This window comes from Ambystoma mexicanum, chromosome 14, assembly GCF_040938575.1.
Source record: "Ambystoma mexicanum isolate Mex_15411 chromosome 14, UKY_AmexF1_1, whole genome shotgun sequence".
NCBI classification, from domain to species: Eukaryota; Metazoa; Chordata; class Amphibia; order Caudata; family Ambystomatidae; genus Ambystoma; species Ambystoma mexicanum.
Window position 1 is genome coordinate 617,746,491 of NC_090940.1, and position 6,000 is coordinate 617,752,490.

At 49.6% G+C, this 6,000-nt stretch overlaps 1 protein-coding gene across 1 annotated transcript in view; it reads right to left on the reverse strand.

Annotated features, from left to right (window-relative positions):
• The window catches only part of JDP2 (Jun dimerization protein 2), an 81,728-nt gene extending 76,947 nt beyond the window's left edge, over positions 1 to 4,781 (reverse strand). Inside the window, exon 1 of the mRNA XM_069638049.1 lies at positions 4,488 to 4,781. The gene's annotated coding sequence lies outside the window, so the exon portion shown is untranslated. The remainder of the gene's footprint in view (positions 1 to 4,487) is intronic.
• Between the last annotated feature and the right edge of the window lie 1,219 nt (positions 4,782 to 6,000).

The window sequence follows — 6,000 nt, forward strand, 5'->3', positions numbered from 1 at the left end:
GAAAGGGGGACAGAGCAGCAAAAACTGGGACGTCTGGTCCCCCTATACTTAGCTCCCACATTGCTCACAAGAGACTGTGTTGTGTTTATGTGGCTATTTACGGATAATTCTTGGTTGTCCAGATCTGGGCCTCGAGGGCCGGAATCCTGACGGGTTTTCAGGATTGCCCTCATTAATATTCATGAGGAACAATGTGCATACATTTAGAATTATTGTATGCAAATTTATCTCATGAATATTATTGACGGGTATCCCGAAAACCTGGCATGGATCCGGCCCTCGAGGCCTGGAGTTGGACAACCTCACAATCCTAAAGCCTCTTCTAGGTTTCAATGCCTCTTAAATACTCTTGGAAATTAAAATAAAGTCTGGCATGAAATAAACACAGACCAAATGCTCAGCATTAAATTCCCGCTCTCAAGGTGCCGGGCTGTAGCTGTTGAGGCCGTGCTGTTCCCCTGACGCTCTACGAGCAACTGCTGCAAAACGTATAGGTATATCCGGCCCAAGAACATGCCAGAATCTCTCAAGGGTTGCCCGAGCACGGCGACCCCTCCATGCCTCTAGATATCAACACAGTGTACCAATCCCCCATTCTCCAAATGTGCCTCGAAACACATCTGTAGGGTCCCTTGCACTCTGGAACAGCCCCCTTTTTCCTGCATCACAAATGTATGGTCCTGGTAATGGGACAAACGAGCCTAACAAAGGCTCAAGAAAATAAAATAAATAAAAAATGTCTCCCCTGATGCACCCCTCGCTACCCTTAGCTGCACCGACTCCTTCTTTCCCATACCTTCATCTTTCCCCTTCTCGTTTCCCTTCCATTGACCAAGGCCTGGATACCTCTGGTGGGGGCCCAATACGCCACCCTGTGGCGACACGAAGCCCCTCTAAGACTACTACGGTGGTGATTTGGTGCAGTATAAAAGCCTTATAGCATAACCTTGCAAAACAGCTCCCCCTAGTGCCTGCGCACGATTATGCAGACTGTAAGGGAGACCTGAGAGACAGTGACGTCACAGCCTCCATTGTGCCCAAAGGTGCTGCAAATTCCCTGCCTCAGGCTGGGGGTGGCATCAAAGTGGTAAACCCAGCCCGATCCGGAGGCAGGGAAGGCGACGGAGGAAGGGCGGCAAATGACCGCTCACACTGCTCTAGGCTGCCATTGCTGGCCTACCAGCAAGATGAACCTTGGCCTACAAGGGCGAGCACACATCACATGAGAAAAATGTATGTTTTCTTTCAGCAAAATGTTTTGTGTGTATGTGTGTGTAAGCTTGAATGCATGAGCATGAGTGCGTGAGTGAGGGAGTATGTCTTGTGTGTCTGTGTGTTTAAAAAGGCACACGCGCATGTGTGCGTGCTTGGGAGACCCATCTGTATTTTGTGGAAAGGTGACACATAACCTAACCTCGGGCAAAAATACTGGAGAAATTATTTAGCGATCACGTGAGCTGCATCAATATGAGTCTTACAGTGGCATGCTGGCATATGTTGAGCACAAGCAGCATTAAAATGTTATTATAGGACATTGCTGGCATATACTAATGCACACAGGATGAAAGAGGGTTTACAGGGAAATCCTTCAATATACTGTGCACAGGCATCGTGGAAAGGTTTTACATTGACAAGACTGGCATATGCTAAGAGCAGCCAGCATGAGTATATTCTTACAGTGGCATGCTGGCATGTGTTGAGCACAAGCGGAATTAAAATGTTATTAAAGGACATTGCTGGCATATTATAATGCACACAGGATGAAAGAGGCTTTACAGGGAAATCCTTCAATATACTGTGCACAGGCATCGTGGAAAGGTTTTACATTGACAAGACTGGCATATGCTAAGAGCAGCCAGTATGAGTATATTCTTACAGTGGCATGCTGGCATGTGTTCAGCACAAGCGGAATTAAAATGTTATTACAGGACATTGCTGGCATATACTAATGCACGCAGGATGAAATTGGCTTTACAGGGAAATCCTTCAATATACTGTGCACAGGCATTGTGGAAACGTTTAACATTGACAAGATTGGCACCAGCATGAGTATGTTCTTACAGTGGCATGCTGTCATTTATATTAGCCACAGCCAGCAAGAAAGTGTGTTTTTACAGTGGCATGCTGTCACATACATTTACAGTCAGCCCGGAATGGCAGTATTAGTGTATGTTGGGTATAGCCATTATAGAAAAGTTGTGTTTCGGTATAAATACTGACAGATTTGCCACAGCCAGCATGAAAACGTGTTCCCATTTTTGCATGTCCTATATTGGGACACATACAAAACTGAAGATTGATGCATGAAATGTTTTGAATAAATCATATCCCATAGCATTCCCCTGAGCAACCCTTCAACCCATTGTTTGTCTGTTTGCCATGCCTCACTAGGGAAACGGCCATATGCAAATCAGACTTGGACCCACCCTGAAAGGCACAGACCATGCAAAACTGCTCGGCCACAGCTCTACTGCGCGGCTCCACAAGCAACCCCAGACATGTTTTGGTCTCATTGAGCATCATTGTTGAGGTGTAGCTTTGGCTCTGGGCACAGCCAGCATGAACACGAGTTCTTACACTGGATAAAGTGGCATATATTGGACAGAGCCAACAGGAAAATGATTTCTTAAAGTGGAATAACTGGGATATATTAGGCGCAGTCATTATGACAAGGTGTTCTTACAATGGCAATAGTTACATATATTCAGCACAGCCAGCATGAACATATTTACAGTGGCAATACTGGCATATATAGTTGCAAACAGTCAGCATGAAAATGTGTTTTATATGGCAATGCTGGCAAATATTGTTGAAAATGACCCAGTGTTGCAAAAGGCCCCTGTATTCTGTTGGTGATCAGACACGTCATAGAGTTTGCCAATACAGAACTGATTGTAAATAGTAGGTCATTTGTTTAACTTAATTTAGGCTCCAAACCATTATTTTTCAAACCATTATATAAGACAAAGTCTTAGTGGAGACCCTCCTTCGCACACCCCGAAGCCATAGACGTACAGGCTCACATGCTGTGGGCAAAAATACCCCCCCCCCAGCATAAAAAATGATCACTCGCCACTGCTCAGTCTTTAAACCAAAATCTTCCACTTTTTTTTGTCATTATGCTTCTCCCGCAGCGCAGACCCATAAGGCTCGCAGGCAATGAGTAGCAAGTACCTGGCAATGTGCACGAGTTGTAGCCTGTAGGAGACCACAGGCTGCACATAGTGTCCGTGCTGGCTAGAATAGGTCTTCAACTTGTATATATTACGCTAGTAAGCTTATGTTTTATGTTGCCTGCAGGCTTTCAACGCTATATAAATAAATAAATAAATAAATAAGTAAGTAAGTAAGTAAGTAAGTAAGTAAGTAAGTAAGTAAGTAAGTAAGTAAGTAAGTCTGCGGAAGGCAATTAGGTCCAGTGCTGGTCTAGATGTCTGTAGCTGGCACACGTGTGCAGTGTTTGCATGTAATAACACACAGTCAGTGGTTGCCGTGCAGGATTCGCCAGTAGATGGCACAGGGTAGCAGAACTGGTCAGGGAATTTCTGCAGGTGGGACAGGGCACCTGGGATTGTCTGGGTATTTCAGCAGGTGGCACATGGTGGCACTAATGCCACAGATGCGCTAAGAGGTTGCACTAGGCGGCAACGTTGCCCTGGAAAGCCCTACAGATGGTAGTAGGGCAGTTTTGCGGGGATTGAGATTGCAGAGTCTGCAACCTTGGGCTCTCCAGTTGTTTTGGACTACAACTCCCATCAGCCCTAGCCAGTATATTCTATCGTGTGGTAGTGTGTCAGTTGTAGTCCAACACATTTGAAAGCCACAGGCTGCAGACCCCTGTGTGGTGGAAGGATGTGCCTTGATATGTGTGCAGATGGCACGTGGGCGTGGTGATGCGCGCGTCCACTTAGGACGCAGAAGGGCAGTTGTGCACAGGACAGCAGCTTTGTATAAATCCCAGATGGGACACGAACACGAGACTGCACGTGTCTGCAGAAGCTATCTATCTACCCGTAGGTCTAGCCTGCAGAGCGCCACCATGGCATGGGTGCAGTGCTGCACGGTGCAGTGCACCGCACGCGCGCACGTGCTGGCTAGCACTCACAAGCTGAGCCCGTGGCAGAAGGAATTATGCATGCTCCCGGCTGAGCGTGCACCGCGGGAGGGGGCGTCCTTCCACAGTGTGCCCCCCATTGGGAGTTTGCACCCATTCTAGCTATCATCTGACCTCCACAGTGTGTCGAATTCCACCCCCACCGCCTGCGCCTTTGGTTGGGGTGTGGGCGTCTACTCCTGGCACCCACCGTCTGCCCCAGTGGGGTGCGCTGTTAAGACCACGCTCTGCACCAAAGGGGTGTGAGCGTTAACACCCACAACCTGCACCCGCGAGTGTGTCCCCTGTGTGTGTGTGTGTGCCCCTCCCTGGGCGTGCAATAATAACGCCAGCAAGCCCCCCTCCCAATCACACGCCAATCCCGCCTCCTCACCGTGCAGCCCCGGCGCCGCTCCCCGCGGCCTTCTGCGGCCCCCGCGGCCTCCCACGGCTCCCCCGGGCCCTGGCCGCGCTCTCCCCGAGCTCCCTCCGTAGCCTTCGGCGGCCTCGGGTTGCATCAGCCCCGGTTTATAGCGGCCTCTGGGCGGGGAGGGGCCGGGAATGCGGAACCGGTCCGAGAGCCAGGGCAGCGTGGAGAGGGGAGGGGAGGGGGGGAAGAAGGGAAGGAAGAGGAAAGGGAGGTGGGAGAGAAAGAGAGGAGAGAGGGGGGAGAAGAAGCCAGGCGAGAGGAAGACAGAGGAGAGGAAACAGAGGAAATACGGGAAAGTGGGGGAATGGAGGACAGAGTGCAGACAAGAAAGAGGAGGCCAGGGAGAGCAGAAGACAGAGGAGAGAGAAAGGGTAAAAGAAGAGAGAGAGTGGAGGGCAGCGGGATGAAGGTGTGAGGTCTTGGCCTCCAGGTTTGGCACGTGCAGGTTTATTGGCGCCTACTGTAATGACACACACTGCCACACAGTCTCAGGGTATAACGCAAACTGATTTATTTGCGCGCTCTGGTCAGCTTACCATCTAACACGCGTCATGCCGCTTTGGTCAGGTGACCACGGGATGCTACATCTCCCCCCAAAATAACATTGTCCTACCCCATTTCCTCGATCATCCAACGCTGTGGTTTCCGAATGGTGCAGCATGGTCTGTTGTTGACCTATCTTCCTCATGTGTGTCCTACATTGAGTTTGGCTCCCCGCCTTCCGATTCATCGCCAGAGTATCCTGATGTCCCCACCTTCCGATTCATCGCCAGAGTATCCTGATGTCCCCCCCGCATAGTCCTCTTCCTCGCTCCATTCTTGCTCGGTCTGTGGTCTGCCGTCACCTGCCTTTCTGAAGAGTGAGCTGTTCCTCGTTACTACCCATCCATCTCTTTCTGCCGTTACCATGGACCTATTCATGTGAGCGATGTTCAGGGGCAAGGATCGAAACGCGGGATGTCCTTGTGCCAGGACATGGTTGGTCCCCTATAACCAGATGCCCGGTTCCTTCGATCTGCACATGCCTTCATTTTGTCCTTCGCTTGGCCGTCTCTCCTCCTTCTTCTTTCTCCTCAGTATTGTTGCATTCTTGGAACAGCCTCGAGCACACGCAGCAACCGAACATTAGTTCAGTCGGGCATGTTCCTGTGGAGTCATGTGGCGTGTTTCTGTAATCCTGCAGTAGTTGATACAGTGATTGTTCAACGGGCATGTGGGTGATGTTAGCTATGCAAATGGCCCTTTTGATGTTTGCCATAAATCGCTCAACAGTCCCATTCAATTGGGGCCAAAGTGGTGTATTTTTGCGGTGGCGAAAACCCATGTAGGTGGCGCTGAAGTCCTTGCTGGTGAACGTAGGACCGTTGTCCGACTTGACGACCTTAGGAACTCTGAATGGCGAGAATACTTGGTCTAGCATGGGTATTATGGATATGACGGCTGTAGAGAGCACTATTTCAGCTTTGGGATTTCTTGA